This window comes from Anabrus simplex, chromosome 2 (genome assembly GCF_040414725.1).
Source record: "Anabrus simplex isolate iqAnaSimp1 chromosome 2, ASM4041472v1, whole genome shotgun sequence".
Lineage (NCBI taxonomy): Eukaryota > Metazoa > Arthropoda > Insecta > Orthoptera > Tettigoniidae > Anabrus > Anabrus simplex.
In genome coordinates this window covers 791,007,409-791,026,202 of record NC_090266.1, presented here as the reverse complement: position 1 = coordinate 791,026,202, position 18,794 = coordinate 791,007,409, and the positions used below count along the sequence as shown (strand labels likewise).

Below are 18,794 nucleotides of genomic sequence, written 5' to 3'. Positions count from 1 at the left end.
ATTACCTTTAACGCCTTATGAGGAGCATACGGGTGCAAATAAATGTCGCCATATAGCCCTTTTCCACTCTAGGTCTTTCATTCAACTCCAGATTTTTCCTACCACGTCTCCCCTTTCCCTGAGGGTGCCAGTCGGGAGCCTCCTTCGCAATCCAAAAAATTGCGCAACAACCCCGAAGGGCCATGGACTACCAAGCGACCGAGCCCGAAGGCCTGCAGATTATGAGGTGTCATGTGGTAAGCACGACGAATACTCTCGGCCGTTATTCTTGCATTTCTAAACAAGGGCCGCCATCTCACCGTCAGATAGCTCCTCAATTGTGATCACGTACGTCCCGTGTACCTCGACCCAGCCCTCAAATCCAGGTAAAACTCACTGAACTGACCGGGAATCGAACCCGGGGCCTCCGGGTAAGAGGCAGACACCCTAGCCCTACAACGCGGGCCGGGTTTCCTCCGCCATCCGATACCCTGAATGTGTGTCCCAGTCATCGCCATTTCTCTACCTTATGTCTAGTTCAATTGGCTTATGGTTAGTCTTCTCACAGAACGTAGTGCTGGAGATACATTGGGCCACCATACTCACAGAATAATCCTCAGTATCGGATAATGAATGTCCCCAGCTTATGAATCAGGTGCTTGCTAACTTAAATTTGCTCACCTCCATAGAGAGGACTGGATTCACATTGCTTTTAAATACCCACAGATTAGTCTTCATTTTTAGTTCTTGCGATCTCCGGATTGGACTTAGCGTTGCGAAGGTTCCTTTGACTTAGTAGAGAGAAGTGTTGATTTCCTCTGCCGTTTCTTCATGCGTGGTGATAACGTTGTTGAGGTAGCAGAACTTGTTCACCTTCTCCATTATCTGTGTTTGGTAGAATCCCAAGTATCTCCTAGGGATCGTTCTGTTCTACCACGTTCTGCTGCACGGAGAACGTCTTCACTGGTTGGACGAATTTCATCTTCATACTTTCCCACTGGATTTCAAAGTCTCCGTTGTTAATTTCTGTGTTTCAAAGTGGTTCTCAGTTTGACAATAAACTCCTCTCGTACTGATGTATCTATCAGTTACCTGATATTCCGACCACGTCGTTGCCTGATTGCCACGAATTTTAGACGAACTGTCGCTAGGCATAAGGTGGTGAATGCTGCCGATATCTGCTCCTCTCTAGTTCCCAGCGTCCAAGAGTGATCTCCGCCAAGTTCTGCGAATTGGTCTGTTCGAATGTAGGTTGTACAGTTTGGCGAGACACGTGAAACTTTGTGACACTATCGGTGAGAGAAGACAGTTCGTCCTATGACTAAGCTGTACATCACGTATAGGTCCAGAACTCGTTCTCCGCTGTCGTGTTTTCCCCAAACCACGCTGTCCGATGATCTGCTTCACATTTTGGTAACTTCGGCGTTGAAATCGTCCATCAGCATCCCTTGAGAATTTTCGCATTGCCCCTCGAAAGCTGTTATAAATTCGTCTTTGTGCTATTAATTTAACACTTGAGTTGGTGCAAAGCATTGTATAATGCCACCTGTTCATATACTTGTCACGAGGTGAGTCACAAAGATCTTGCCTGTGACATAGTGCGGTTCCTTCAAAACGTTCTTCTCCTTGTGATCTAACAGCTGAACTACTTCCTCATCCTCTCTTCCAGAATAGAGGAGGGTATATCCAACCTTCGTACTTGTCACTAAAAAACCTTCGTCACCTTCGTTAACGTTCCTGCTTGCACATTGTTCATACTTCCCAAAATACTCTAGTGTACTTTCCCATGACAAAGGTCGCCAACGATACATCCGTCTGGCGTTTCTTTGTTACAGTTCCTCTGATGGCTTCACTTCAGGTGGAATATTTACCATAGCATGTACCCTATCTCGATGAAATGGCTGCTGCTTCTCCGTGGACGAGCCCACGAGTGTTTCCTGTCGGAGTTCAATCCCTTAGCCTATGGAGTCCTCCTCTCTGCAAGGCAGCAGTTAAGTCACAGACGTTTAGATCTTCAGTTTGCCTACTTGCCATCTTCACCGTACATAGGATCTCATTCGCCGCTCAATCTGCCCTTGAGGACTTCTCCAGAGACCAGATGGCTCTCATTTTTCTGGGCCTTCACAGCTACCGTATCGGTCTCAAGGTACTTATGGTCCCCACTGTATTTCTCTCCTACAGGCTGTCCTTACTTCCTGTCTCTTTCCATTTTCCCGACGTGAACGTGGGGTTGGACTAGGCGAGACATATTTCTAAGAGTGGAAATGAAAAAAATTTGGTGGAGAATCACTCTGAGGATAGCCAGTGCTAAAGTGGCCAGCAGGGAATTAAATCAGTCAGGGTCACGTACTCGCCCTTCTTTCCTCCGTTTCCCTGGTTTTCCGGAGTTGCCGCATTGCTGCGTACTTTTCCATTATTTTGCAATTGAACTCATTCTAATGATCTCGTTACCATTACATCAATCAATCAATCAATCAATCAATCAATCAATCAATCAATCAATCAATCAATCAATCAATCAATCAATCAATCAATCAATCAATCAATCAATCAATCAATCAATCAATCAATCAAGCAAGCAAGCAAGCAAACAAACAAACAAACAAACAATCAATCAACAATCAATCAATCAAACAAATAGTTAGCACTGATCTGCATTTAAGGCTTAGATCCTGAAGGCAGGTTCTCTATCAATTGTTTTGTGTTATGATATCGTCCCAAGAGACCTGGTATAGCAAGACACGAAATTAACGATGAAATCAACGACACAGTGTCGTGGATAACGTACGATACAGCGAAGTAGAGAAGTACTCTAAGGCATTCTTAATACACGTCTCACCCCACAATATGGCGTAACACATTTGGCCAAACTTTGGCCTACCAATCAGACCATAACGAAACGTAGTGTTAATAGTTACAATCTTACAGCGACATGAATCGTACCAGTGGTGCCACACGCAGGTCATAAAACGCGGATATTATTGTTTTTCAGCGCAGTGAACACCGTTTTGCTATACAGCTGGAAAGAAGTTACTTGAGTCATTCGCCATGTGTTCCACGGACGAATACATTGACATGTTCGTTATGTACGGGCAAGCAAGGGAGAATTCGTTGCAGGCAGTACGTGTATCAGGAAAGGTATTCGGACAGGCGACATCCAACTGTAAAGGCTTTCCGAAGGATTGAGAGACCTTCCGAACAACAGCGATGTTTGGAGACACCTCTTGTCCGAGAGAAGACCGCAACATCTGGTGAAAATGAGTGGGCTGCTCTGGATGCAGTTAGCAATGACCAACACATGAGTACACGGCCAACTGCAAAATAGGTGAACATCAGCCACATTCCAGCGTTATCATTACTGCAAGCTCATGCATATCACCACTACCATCTACAGCTAATCCAGGAGCTCGACGGGCGGAATTTCGAAGCTCGAATGAATTTCTGACAGTAGCAGTTATGAAATATTGAAAATGATGCTACATTTCTATCGACACTCCTGTTCTCGAACGAATCGGGATTCCACAATAATGGTACTGTCAACCGCAACAATATGCACTATTGGAGTGCTGACAATCCCCACTGGGTGCGAAAGGGAACCTATAAAGTTGAACGGTTATGATGATGATGATGATGATGATGATGATGCTTGTTGTTTAAAGGGGCCTAATATCTAGGTCATCGGCCCAAGTTGAATGTAAAGTGTGCGCCTTTTAACAGCCTCACGCTGCCAAGTACTATCTACGCCATAAACTCGCCCTGTTGCTGCAGAATGTGCCACCTGGAGAACGTTTAACAATGTCGTCTCAGCAGGATGGAGATCCACCACAATGGACCTTAGCCATCCGTAACCATATGAATGAGACACATCCAGGAAAATGGTCCGCAATTTTAAAGTAAATAACGCTATTACATTTAGTCCTATGAGGGCATTTGAAACAAGCCGTTTACAGTCTTGTGCCAGAAAACCTCGCGTGTCTTCGACAACTCATTACCAAAACCTGAAGTTCAATATCACCGGCTATGCTACAGCGCACTATAATATCCATTCATCAGATTGCCTAGACGTGCATAAAACAAGCAGGTCATCACTTCGGACACTTGCTAACGTAAGTAACCACTGTTAGTGCAATTTGGTTTCCTCCACTACCTATCCCGTCTAAGTACGTCGTCGACTGAGCTATCAGCCCCACTTAAGACCACATACACATTCATTCATTGAAAATGTGCGCAAAAGAGGATAGTTCACGTACATTAAGTGACGGTAAAAATTAAATAAATAAAAAAAGTAATATACCTGCTCAGGACTCGACTCTATCGCATGTAAAACTGGTGCATCGGGGCGTTCGTCTTCCTCATAGCAGGGCAAGGCCGGTTTTAGATCATTGCGTCAGCATTTTTGTGCTGAGCTAGCACCCGAGGTCATTTACCCCTAGTAGTGAGGATACGGAGTTCTGAGGTCACAGACCACTAGTATAGTCGTGGAGCTATGGGGATTCGCTTAAGAGAGCAAGCCTAACCTCACAGACGCCATCTTGGAGGGGCCTAATCTCACTTTAAAAGCCAGATGCCCTTCCCGACGCCAACAGTCGCCTTCTTGGAGGGGTCCAACCTCACTTTTACGGACAGATGTCTTTCCCGACGGGGATTTTGCAAAAGGGAGCAAGCCTAACCTCATAGTCGTCACTTGGAGGGACCTAACCTCACTCTTTAGGCCAGATGCCATTCCCGACTCCAACAGTCGCCATCCTTGAGGGGGCCTAACCTCACTTTTACGGCCAGATGCCCTTCCCGACGCCATCTTCGAGGTGCCTGATTACACAGAGCACAGTTTTACGGTTAGAAGTCCTTCCGTCACCATTATTATCCTCCCACCGGAGGGGGCACGTACGGCCTAACCTAGTTTTATGGCCTGGTGCCCTTCCCGACGCCATCTTGGAGTAGCCTAACAACACAGGGCCTAATTTTACCGTCATATGCCCCTCCCGTCGCCGTTTTGGAAGGACATAACTACACAGGGCCCAATTTTACGGACAGATGCCCTTCCCGTCGACATTTTGGAGGGGTCTAACTATACCATCACCATCTTGGACCCAGTTTGGAAGGGTCTATCTACCCCGTCGCCATCTTGGGCCCAGCGGTCTATCGAACCTTATATGTTAAAATGTAATTACTACCGTGTGTTGACTGAATATAAAAAGGAGATCGAACAAAAACCGACAGTCCCCGAGCCAGAAGTAATAATCACATACGAATAAAATCCCTCCCCACCATATAGATAGAAATCAAACCAAAGATTTTCTAAACCGACGGCTTGAACACTGAATAATCAGCTAATGTGATGAGCAATAATGTACATCTAATTTCACGGTTTTCGAAGACGCATTGGTGCCGGAATTTTGTCACCCTTCATGTGTTCTTTTTACGTGATAGTAAAGTATCCGACACGAGACTGACATACTGTATTTGAACACATTCAAATACCGCCGAACTGAGCCAGAATCGAACCTGCCATGTTGAGGACAATTAAACGGTAACTGATAATTGTAGATTTCTTTCATGCTGTATTAAAATGACTGAACATCTTCGTCCATAAGTCGTCACGGCTGGACCATATCGAGTGTGTGGTATGCCAGCAGTGTGAAATTTAATATCGTAGCTTTCACTCCTCGCTCACCGGATGTAACCGCAAACTACTACACTATATAGGTGGTATCACACAGCCCCGACAAATATTATTATTATTGACCCATCACCTTGGTGTATGATCAGCGTTGCGGTTTTCAGTTCAGAGGGTCTCCGGGTTCGAATCCGTGGCGGGATGATGGTCACAAATCGAAACCGGAACCTCTTTTGTCAATATTTAATTTTGCGTTATATTTACAAGATATAAAAATCATATTTCAATATTTTTATGGAATTAATATATGCACATTCCAGACTTATTGTGGCATACAGAACCGAGAAATAATAATATGCTCACTGCTCTTCTCTGCATGTATTTTGTACTGGAATTTAGTCCTCCTCCATATGTCCCTTTATATGTTATCTGTTACGAGACTGACATATTTGAAAAACTTCAAATACTACCGGACAGAGCCAGGATCGAACCTGTCCGATTCATTAAAAGGCAGACTATCCGATTAGGGTGGGCTGCATCTGCTAACACATCAACGACTACGCTCCGTTAAGCTTTGTTAAGACCATGTAGGGAGATGTGAATAATAATTGTGATGGACATATGGAGTGAGGGGACTTGTGCAGACCACTTGATGCAATTCGATAACAGTAGGGAATGTAAAGCAGAATCGTTAGGAGAAAGATGAGTGACACAAGCAGCGTGCATTCCCCTTAAAAGGCAGACCCACCGATGAGAGCGGACTGCATTTGCTATCTCATCAACCACTACACTGTGTCCTTACCTGTTAACCTGAAATGAAGGGCTTTTTGCAGGGTGTGCGTCTTCAGCTGCTATGTTGAACAGGAGCCTTCCAATGAGATGGGAAGGTTAAAAGGGATGGGCGATAGGGATGGGATCGGACGAGCACACCACACAGTCCCCGTTCGAACCCACTTCTACTCAGTCGACCTCCCGAGGCTGTGTAAATCCCCTTCCTGCCCCTCGAATTACCTTTTAATTTCTTTTAGTAGAGCTGGGAATCGAACCCTGGCCTGTGGAAGTGGCAGCTAATTACGCAAACCGTGAAAAGAGATTATCTCAGATCGAGCAATACACACCACACAGCCTCCAGCTCTATTTGTCAAGTTGTGTACGGCAAAAGTCTAGATTACGTTACATATCGTTTAGATTGAAAAGACGACTAAAATAGTAACTGTTAATTTTAGATTTCTTTATGTTTTATTGAAATTACTGAACATTCACAGTCCATATGTCCCTACGACTGCATGTGTGTGTGTGTGTAGAAGGTGACCACTGCGGTATGCTAGCAGTGTGAAATTAGACCCTTCGCTTCCTCCTCGATCTCTTGCCTGTTGTCAGGGGTATGCAATAATGAGAAATTATTCGCAGTGTGCAGACCTGTGTAAGGGAACATATGTGGTATCTCCTCTCTGATGTAAGAGGTGACTAAAAGAGCCATCCATGGGCTCTCAACTTAGGAGCACACACACAGTATCTTCTGCCTGCCGTAAGAGGCGATTAAAAGGGGCGTCCATAGGTTCACAACTTGAGAGTACACACGATATCTCCTGCATGTCGTAAAAGGTGACAAAAAGGGACACCCATGGGCTCACAACGTGTAAACACTAACGGTATCCCCTGTCAGTCGTAAGAGGCGGCTAAAAGGGACGCCCATGTGCACACAACATGAGAACACGCACGGTATTCTCTGCCTGTCGTAAGAGGTGACTAAAGGGACACCCATGAGCTCTCAACTTGTGACCACACGCTGTATCCCCTGCCTGTTGTAAGAGGCGGCTAAAAGGGACACTCATGGGCTCTCAGCTTGTAACCACACACGATATCCCCTGCCTGTTGTAAGAGGCGGCTAAAAGAGGCACTCATGGGTTGTGACCACACGCAGTATCCCCTGCCTGTTGTAAGAGGCCGCTAAAAGGGGCACTCATGGGTTGTGACCACACGCGGTATCCCCTGCTGTCGTAAGTGGCGGCTAAAAAGCGCACTCATGGGTTGTGTCCACACACGGTATCCCCTGCGTGTCGTAAGAGGCGGCTGAAAGGCACACACATAAGCTCTCTAACAAGCGTACGTTGTTGATATTTCAATAGACTAATAATAGTAATGCCGGCCCCGTGGTGTAGGGGTAGCGTGCCTGCCTCTTACCCGGAGGCCCCAGGTTCGATTCCCGGCCAGGTCAGGGGTTTTACCTGGACCTGAGGGCTGGTTCGAGGTCCACTCAGCCTACGTGATTAGAATTGAGGAGCTATCTGACGGTGAGATAGCGACCCCGGTCTAGAAAACCAAGAATAACGGCCGAGAGGATTCGTCGTGCTAACCACACGACACCTCGTAATCTGCAGGCCTTCGGGCTGAGCGGCGGTCGCTTGGTAGGCCAAGGCCCTTCAAGGGCTGTAGTGCCATGGGGTTTGGTTTGGTTTGAAATAATAGTAATTGTTTTTAGAATGGAGGCAATTACCACGACTCGTCACTGAACTAAAGGTCTAAATACGCATTTTCAACATGTCTTACAAAATATTATTAATAATAATAATAATAATAATAATAATAATAATAATAATAATAATAATAATAATAGTATAGCTTGTTTGTGTCATGGCATGCAAACTCTGGCCACTCCTGCCCGATGTGTATGGCTTATCGTTCGTTGTGCGAACAAAGTCTGCAGCGCAGTACTGTGTAGACTGTTCCTTTGTTCAGTTGTGTGTATGTGTCTTAAAAAAATATCATTTAGGTTGATTGTGCTTGCATCTGAGAGATAGTGGGTTCGAAAACGGATTCTCTGTAGGGAGAACTATAACAGAGTTTATTAATGTTGTCGGGAAAACACAAAATGTGTTACCGAAAATCTTTACATGTCATCATCATACTATATGGAGTGTTTCATAATCTTTTTCCGTCCCACCTCCCTCATTTAAGAATCCGACGACCTCTGTCTGCATAGTAGCCATCTTAGTTAAGGAGTTAAGTCTGTATGGTCTATCACTGTGGATAGCGACTTCGAGTTTCTATGGTGGAAAATCACATTAGAATGTTGACGACAGGGTAGGAGGTTAATAGTAGGCCAATACTATTTCATATCATTAGAATAAATAATAATGTATTTCTTCTTCTACCGGTTTTCTATGATATTACGGTGCGAAATGTGTGCCACATGTGGGTTTAGTATATTTTTACGACCGGATGCCCTTCCTGTCGACAACCCTATATGGTAATGTGTAATTACTGTAGTGTGTTTTGTAGTGGTTTGTAGTGTAATTTCTTGCCTGAATATGAGAAGGAGAGTGTTGGAACAAACAAGAAACACACAGTCTCCGAGCCAGAAGAAATAATGATTTTTATTTTAGTTTCATTCATGTTGCATTTGAAGTGTGATTCAGTCGTGGAGCGCAACAGTAGAAGCAGACCGCTGCGCTGAAGAAATTCCACAGTGGAAATTTAATAACTTCCCTCCTGCACTAACAGTGTGCTATGTTGGAGAGGCGTTCATTTCTTATCAAATCATTGCAGATTACATTCATCATTTCAAAACATGAATTATCCTCTGATTTTTTTTTTTACTTGTAAGTATATATTATGCTACTATGAGGTAAGTAATTAAATACAAAGGAAACGCGATCGAAGTGTATGGGCAGAATTAAAACACGTACATGTAAGCTGTGTAAATATGAATTTTTCCGATGGTTTCTTCACTACGTTAGAAGATAGTGTTACGTTGTCCAATGCGTGTGCTATGCGATGTGTTTAACTGCATCAATATACCTGTGTTTATCATTCGTACCGTGTTTATCAATCGTAAATAGGAGCAAATCCGTAGATTTATTATTATTATTATTATTATCATTATTATTATTATTATTATTATTATTATTATTATTATTATTATTATTATTATTATTATTATTATTATTATTATTATTATTATTATTATTATTATATAATTCGCTGCGGCCATCAAGGACCACGTTAAGTCTTGTTGCATTTGACACTGAACTTGGCCTTCTTTAGAGCCCAAATTTCCCTCATTCTTTGCGAGTGGGCCTGCTTACGCTCCACTGTCCAAGGGGCACCATGTCTTCTCTTCGGCTGCTCGTCTCGGTTTAGCCCGTTCGTCAATATTTTCTTGCGGAAGAGATCTCTGTTAAGGGCGTCTTCAGCTGAGATATGTAGCATTTGCAGGTCTTCTTTGGTATTTCTAAACCAGGGAATTGTGGTTTTGGGGTTTGAATCAAAAAAGTGAAAGATTTCTTTAGTTAACTTTCTTCCGTCCATTCTTTTCAGATGACCGTAAAATCGTGCCCGTCTTTTTCTGATCGTATCGGTAATTTTCTCTATTTTGCTGTAGACTTCCTTGTTGGATCTCTTTTGATGGATTCCATTTCTGTACTTTGTCCCAAGATTCCTGTCACAATTTTGCGTTCTCTTTTCTCCAGTTCTTCAAGGAGTCCTTTGTTGGTATTTAGAGACAGGGTTTCGGCTCCATATAGAACTACTGGCTTCAGAACTGTTTCATAGTGACGTGTCTTGGTGTTTTGGGAAAGGCATTTTTTGTTGTAGATTGTGCGGGATGTTTGGTAGGCTATTTGCAGTTTGCGTACTCGCTCCTGAAGTGCTTCTTTGTCCAGTCCATTTTTCATGATGATCTCATCCAGGTATTTGAATTTGTCTACTCGGGTGATGTCCCCGTATTTTGTATGGAGTTTTGGTGGAGCCTCTTTGATGTTAGACATTACTTCTGTTTTCTCAAACGATATCTGCAAACCAGTTTGTTCGGCAATTTCCTTTAAAATTTCAACTTGAGCTCTAGCGGTTTATATGTCGTTTGAGAGAACAGCAATATCATCGGCAAATGCTAAGCAGTCTGTTGCGATCCCCTTGGATTTGGTTCCTATTCTCAATGGACTGTAGTTGGTTTTCTGTAATCTCACCCGCCAGGTTCTGATGATCTTTTCAAGAACACAGTTGAAGAGTATCGGGGATAGCCCATCACCTTGTCGGACTCCTGTTTTGATGTCAAAGGAATGCGAGAGACATCCGTGGAACTTCACCTTGGATTTTGTATCGGTCAGGGTAGCTCTAATTAATGCTAGCAGTTCCAAATCAACTCCAAATTCATTTAAGATGTTTAGCAGGACTTCCCGGTCAATGGAGTCGTACGCTTTCTTAAAGTCCACAAAGACAGACACATACTGCTTGGACCTTAGTGTACAATATCTGATGTTCGTTTTGAGATTTTGGATCTGTTCAGCTGTTGAGCGACCTTTTCTGAACCCTGCTTGGTATTCACCTATTTGATGTTCGACTTGTGCTTCAAACGCTCCAGGATGGCAAGGGATAGAATTTTGTAAGTCACGGGTAGCAAAGATATTCCTCTGTAGTTGTTGATGTTCACCATGCTGCCTTTTTTTGTGTAATGGATGGATCAAAGCTATTTTCCAATCTTCGGGTAGGGTCTCCTTGTTCCAAATTTCTTCTATTTGCTTTTGCCAGATATCAAGTGATTCCTCTGGGGCATATTTCCATAGTTCTGCTACTACTGAGTCTTCCCCCGGCGCTTTGTTATTTTTGAGACGGGCAATGTGGCGCTTGATTCCATCTCTGTCGGGTGGTCTGGAATCTGGGTACCTGAGTAAGGGTTCCTTGGTCTCAATGGCGCTTTGAGGTTTAGAGCAATTAAGTAAATTCTTGAAGTAATCTGCCAGAATGCTGCAATTTTCTTCATTTGATGTCGCCAGTGTGCCGTCCTTTCGCTCAAAGCATAGAGATGGTGGTTTATAGCCAGTAAGTTTGCGTTTGAAGGCTCTGTAGTACTCTCTGCTTTCATTCTTCCTAAAGTTTTATTCTATCTTTTCAATGAGAGATTTTTCGGATTTACGTTCCTCAGTTCTGAACACCCTAGCTGCTTGGGCACGTTGGGTTTTGTAGGTTTCCCAATCATTTTCTTATTTCGTAGAGTAGTACTGTTTCCACGCATTGATTCTTTCTTGGAGGACTGATTCGCAGGTACCATTCCACCAGGTATGCTTTTTGCCTCTCTTGATTTCTGCAACGTCTTTGGCGGCCTCAACAAGGAGACTTTTGGCGTTGTTAAAGTCACAGTCATTTGGTCTAGCCTTCTCCTGGAACTCCTCGACCCTTTGCCGAAGTTTATCATTGTCGAAGCGTGTGATCTGTTTGGTTGTCTTCCTTGTGTTTGCGGGAATTGGTTTGAATTTGATAAGAGACATATAATGATCTGAGGCCACATTGATGCCTTTCTTTACCTTGACATTCATAATCTCAGGGCTGTTTCTCCTGGAGATTGCAACATCATCAATTTGGAACTCTCCGAGAGCTTGGACGGGAGAACGCCAAGTCATTTGCTTTCTGGGTAGATGGCGAAAGTGGGTCGACATGACCTGCAGGTTGTGATTTTCGCAAATGGACACCAGTCTTTTGCCGTTGGGATTGGTTCTTTTGTGAGCAGGGTAATTTCCTATAACTCTCTTGTACTTCTGTTCACGACCTAGTTGGGCATTGAAGTCACCCAAAAGAAGCTTGACATGGTGTTTGGGGATTTTGTTTAATTTTTCATCCAGTAGGTCCCAGAAATTATCAACTTCGTCTGGATCAGACTTGTTCTTATCGTTTGTAGGAGCATGTGCGTAAACTAGGGCGTAGGTTTTGTTCGCGCATTTAATTGTGAGTATAGACAATCTGTCATTCACAGGTTCGAAATTTGCTACCGATTTAAGGATCTTGGTTCTAACAGCAAACGCGGTTCCAAGCATCACAGCTCCATTGAGGATTCCTCTTTGCGCTTTGCTCTTGAAAAATCGGTAGCCTTCGGATTCAAAAATCTCTTCATCTGGGTACCTTGTTTCCTGTAGGGCCATTATGGATATCTGATTTTCGTGAAGAGCTTTGGTGAGGGTTTTCAGCTTGCCAATTTGTGGAAGTGAATTTATGTTGAAAGTTGCTAGAAAGGTTTTAGATTTTGGCCTGAGTTTTTGACTCTTCTGAGTACACCGAGACGCTCCGACTCGTCTCTTGCATGATGTTGAGTCTCCCCCAGAGTCCGAACGAGACTCGTGCGCCGTGGCGTTCACGACGAGGGATTTATCCGAAGATTTACCCCCTGGGGTATATTTCTTGAAATGTTGTGCCATCATGCTTTTTGACTTGACTTTGCTTTGGACGGGTACCCATCCTTTTACAACTAGGGTTGTTAGCCCTAGAGGTTGCCTCAAGATGTTTTCTGGCTTCTGGTCATTTACCAGTCTTCGCCGTAACCCTGGCAAGGGACCAGTTTTTTTTTCACGGTGGTATTTTATTTCCGTACTACCCTCTGACTCTGCTGGCGGCAGAGCCAGCGAGCTTCCCCAATTCCAATCGGACGCGCCCGATGGAGGTAACCGGTAAATCCCCACACGGGTATTATTATTACTCTTATTATTATTTTTATTATTATTATTATTATTATTATTATTATTATTATTATTATTATTATTATTATTATTATTATTATTATTATTATTATTGCACTCCACTGTGGTTGTTGTGATTAGCTACCACACCCGGAGGCTCAGGTTCGAATCCCCGCTCGGTTACAAAATTTGAAAAAGTCTGCTGGATGGAGACGTAAAGCCATGTGCTGACTTGTTGTTGCTGGGGCACTAGTCCTCTTCTTCAGCTGTATCCCACCTGACCTTTAAAGTCTCACGTTCCTTGAAGTGGTAGAGGTATTATCCTTCGCTAAGACTGAGGGGGTGACTAACATTGGAGGTTAAACGGATTAAGAAACATTCCTTATTATTAGTATGTGACTATAAATATGGTAAGTAGAATGTGATTAAATACCATAATGCATGTGTAAAGATAATGAGACACATATGCAGACTGCGTGTCAATCTTTTTTAAAACCAAGCTTATGTTTCATACCCACTTACAAGAAGAGATTGAAGATAGGTTAACATACCGTTAAAACAGGAACTTAACTTTGTCTCCATTGCAGCAGTTACTTATTGCTCTATGGTTGACTGGTACATTTCAGATTACTGTTGGTAATATTGCAATTGCCTGCGTAAAGTGCAAAAAGTGTCTACTGTCACTGCAGCACTGAAACCGAGGTACATAGGTTTTCCAGAAACAGGAGGGCGTGTTGAAGTTATGCAGGAACTTTATGCCATAACTAATGTTCCTGGTTGTGTAGGTGCTATTGCCTACACTCACATAAAGGTACAATCTCCCGGTGGAAATAGAGCAGAATTATATCGTGGTCGGAAACAATATTTTTCCATTAATGTACAAACCCTTTGTGAATCAAAAATGCTTATTAGTATTATTTATTATTTTCCTCCAGACTTACAGTAACAAATACTCATTTGATCTGTTAAATGAGGAAAATAATAATAACCAGCCTATAAGTCAGAACAAACTACAATGGAATGAATAACTGACACTGATAAGTGGCCCTTGAACAACTCCTTCTTGGAGGTCCAATGGCCATGGCATTGCGGCAAACGGCATATGAGATGAACAATGCCAAACAGGCAAAATTAAAATGGCAAAATCGAATGGGAAAATTAGTAAGGCAAACTAAAATGAAATGCGCCACTGGTAAAGGCAAAATTAAATGACGATGAGCAACTGATGCTGATAACCTGATGACTTGGAAAGGTGCGCGCCCGCTGGGGTTACGCAACATAACCCACGTCCCAGATTTGCTCGCCTGAGTAAGCCAGTCTGACAACACAATTCCACTCCTGGCCTACCCTGGCAAGATCACGTTTTCCGCTGAGCGCGCTGACTTTTCTGTTTACACAAGGCAGTCTTCTACCATTTAAATTACTTAATGTGTTCACTATACTTACTCAATCTGCTGAGCTGTCCTCTCTCTTTTACCACACAAGCACTGTACTACTTAGAGCTCCAACTTCATACTCAATTGCGCAACAAGAAAGCAATCCAACGTTTCCAACTCTTCACCTAAATACTCAGCGAAACAACATTGCTCAGTATCATCCCCCACACTAAAGATTAAACTTACTATACAGACATAGGGTTCCACTTCATGCTCAATTGCGCAATAAGAAAGCCATCCAACGATTCCAACTCTTCAGCTAAATACTCTGTGAAACAACATTGCTCAAAATCACCCCCCCCCCAAGATTAAATTTACTACACAGACATATACTAACCATATACTAACTTAACTATAAACATATCTCCAAGTCACACTTCACCATTACGTTCACTCTAATAGTATACATTTCACCTACTCCATTACTAATAAATACACACAGTACCATACCTATCATAAACACAACTCCAAATCTCATAGCACCAATATTTTCACCATACAAATACCAACCATAGTGTCACCCCAAACCCGTGAACATATGCAGTTGAATACCATAACACCTCCACACTTTTATCCACCCTTCCATCACATATACCTAATAACACCCTTACTGACGCAAACCAATTACACCACTCCCAAACTCCACCTTCAATAACAATTAAATGAATTCCTCACTCTTAGCTCATTTACAGTTAATACACACACTAAATTACTTCCTCGTATCATTTCTCATTATACTATCAACATAGGACACTAAACATTTCGCATACACTTACCTTTACACTTTTCTCCACCCACATCTGCCTAATACCACACTTACCGTAACAGCCCAATTACATCACTCCTAACTCTACATTAAATTACCATTAAATGGCTTCTTCAATCTTAATAACAGTTTATACACATTGAAGACACTAGGCATTTCATATACAATTACCTCTTAACAACCCAAGGCAACTCAAATATACACATAACACCACTTACTATAATCGCTCTCCCATATCACTAAATCTACCCCTTCTGCATAACCATTTAATTACACTGCTCTCAAACTCTTTCAATAAATGTATCACTTTATTACCTATCCTCAAACACAACTCTACATCACATTTCACCAATAATTTCACCATCCAAACACCAACCACAATACAACACCGAACTCCTAAGCATCTCCTCTCAAATACCATTATACCTTCACTCTTTTCTCCACCATACCACCACATCTACCTAATAGCACACTTACCGTAACAATCCAAATACACCACTCTCAAAATATACATTAATTTACAATTATATGACTTTCTCTCTCTTGGCTCACTTACTTATACTCTTCAAAATCACGATGAACATCTCTATTCCCTCTTATAACGTACTCTTGTATCCATTGAAACTTACTATAATAATTCACCACTCACACTACAACCAAATACAACTTGCTAATTTCGACTTACACACTACAAATCAATTACACCTTACACAAGTAACATAAAGATACCACTCTCACTCCTTATGTTGTCACCCTACCTTCTGCGACTATTACTTCCTGCTCACTTTATTAGAGTTTTTGCTCCTTGTTACAATACCCTCATCATTTCTTCTTATTACCTCATGTCTCTTAAGCTTCTACTGTTCCCTCCGTTCATGAACAGCTCTACTTTCTTCCTGGTTGCCTCTGAACATTCCTTTATCCTCTGTGCCTCCGTTTCTTCACTGCTTTCACTCTGCTGACATCCATTGTCTCTAGCTGTGACCATATCAGTATCCCTAGACCTTCCTATTCTCGCCCCATTATCCACTACTCCTTCCTCATCACTGTTTATGATGACACTTTCACTTAGCGCCTCTCCCTGTCTTTCTTAGCTCAGCTCACTGTTTCTCTTGGTATTTACCTTACTGCCTTCCCCGTCTTCTCCAATATTACTGTCTATAACTTGTCTATCATTCCCACTAACCACTATATTCCTCTCTGTTACATCCTCTAGTTTTATCTTCATTCGCAGTCCAGATCTTACTCCAGCTGCCGTTTGACACTACTAGTTCCTGTCCCCTGATGACTGCCCTCAATCCTTGAAGTCTAGCTAGTATCATATGGTTCTTGAGAATTTTTGCATTACTGATCACTTCACTTCCCACGTCCATCTTAATCATTATTGTTTCTATCTGCATGTTGCCCTCATTTCCAATCACAATATCGGCCATCTACGTAGAAAGCAGTTGAACTTTAATAGGCCTGTTACTCCTAACTTTCCCTACTCTCTGCACACCGTCTATGTCCACTTCGCTAAAACTGATTTTCATTTTTCCCTGAATTAGGACCACCACTTTATAAATTGTGAGCACTTTGTCCTCCCTCTTCTCCTCAGGCACACCATATATAAATAGGCATTTCTTCCTGCGATTTAGAATACTAGAATCCACTTCTGCTTTAAGTTTCAGCGTCTCCTCTTCTAATCGTCCTGTATTTTCTTCCTTAATGCTGCAACTTTTTCGGTATTTTTCCTCACTTGGGATGTTGTATCGTCTGCCCTTTCTCGGGACCATCTCTTCATATTGTCGAACTCCCTCGTTTGCTCCTGTATCATATTTTTGAGTTTCTCAAAGAGGCAGACTTCAACAACCACCTATTTTACTACCCTCCTGATTGCTTCCACGTCTTCCCAACTCATATTTCCACTGTAAGTCGGACCTGGGTTCAGATCGACTCCCCCAATCCATAGCATTACTATAATCACCGCCGCTGTCAGTATTAACTCTCCTTTCGTTCCCATTTCCATTCTACACCCTTCTGGTTTCTTTCTTTCTTCTTTCTTCCCTGCCATCTTCCTATGATCGCCCTGTATTGCTCCACACCAATCATTGTCAATCAACTCTTCACTTCTTCCCTGCTCTCCACACCTGCGCTCCCCTCTCTCTCTCCCGGGACCCTCCACTCAACACGTCCGCGCTCGTCAGTGGCTTAGGCTGTACTGAAAATGCTTATTAGAAACACTGTTGCACGTTGGCCTGGTTCTGTGCAATACAGCACTATGTTCTATAACTGCCAGGTTAGAGCAAAGTTTGAAATCAGACAAATTACTAAGGGTGTTCTATTGGGTGATAATGGTTATCCTTTGAGAAAAAATGTATTAACTGATGTATTAAATCTTCAAACAAGAGGAGAAATAACGTACAACAGAGCTCACATCAGGACTAGGAACTGTGTAGAAAGGATGTACGGTGTATGGAAGAGACGTTTTCCTGTTCTGAACATGGTTCTAGTAGTTAAAGTTCAGAAAGCTCTTACAATCATTATTGCAACAGCAGTATCGCATATTATCGCTATACAAGCAAAGGATGAATTACCTCTAGAAGACCGCAATCTCCGCGAATATTTGACTGAGGGAAGACAGCATAACCCTAGGATGAATGACGACATTCGTCCCAATGTTCCATATGACGTTTCAACTGCTATTGCATTTAAAAATGCAATCAAAACCAACCATTTTATTTTGTAAGTTTAATGGGAGCTTGTAAGTCCCATGCTGGCAATGTTAAAATGACACAATTTGACTGCTGTTTTCTCAAAAACTATTAATCCGATGAGGTAGAACTTTATGCAGTTTTCAATACATGCTTTTGCCAACACACTGACTTTTTTGTTTTAATGCCGAGTGAAAATTTTATTTTATATATTTTTAAAAGTATACTGAATTTTCCCAGTATTTTTCCATTTAAATGTATGGTAATTTCCATGATTACATTACAGTAGAAAGAAAAATAGAAAGTCAGTAAAACCAGAGCTAAGTATGGAATAACTATACAAAATTTCACACATCTAGGTAAGGAACATCCTGTAAAAATGCGATGATACCATGACTACGTTTTGAGAAGAACTGCTTTAAAGTTGAAGGTATATTCAGTGCATTCTACTCCCACATCGTGGATTTTCACTGTTGTCCTAGTCATCTCTGGCTCCCTTCCTAGAACTCTGAATATTTCTGGCCCCCTTTACAGGCTATTCTGCATCTAAATCAGCTTTACCGACCCAAATCCTGTCGAGATCTTGGACAGTCTTCAGTGCATTCCTCCTTTGGTGAATACCTAGCTGATGCAGCACGTAAACACGCCCCATATTTTCCTCACTGAATGCCAATACTGCATCATTAACACCGAGAACCAGTGCTCATACCCCACAAATACACATTTGGGAACTCTAGCCCAATAACATTGTTAAAACATTCATTAGGGTTTTGAGTTTTCCCATGTAAGCAGTTTTTTTCAGAAAGTCAGGTTGTGCTAGACTTCTGAATATTGGCTTGATTACATCAGCCACATGCA

The 18,794-nt window shown here is 42.4% G+C and overlaps 1 protein-coding gene across 1 annotated transcript in view; it reads left to right on the top strand.

Annotated features, from left to right (window-relative positions):
* The window catches only part of mtt (mangetout), a 1,300,850-nt gene that overhangs the window by 566,928 nt on the left and 715,128 nt on the right, over positions 1-18,794 (top strand). The window lies entirely within an intron of this gene.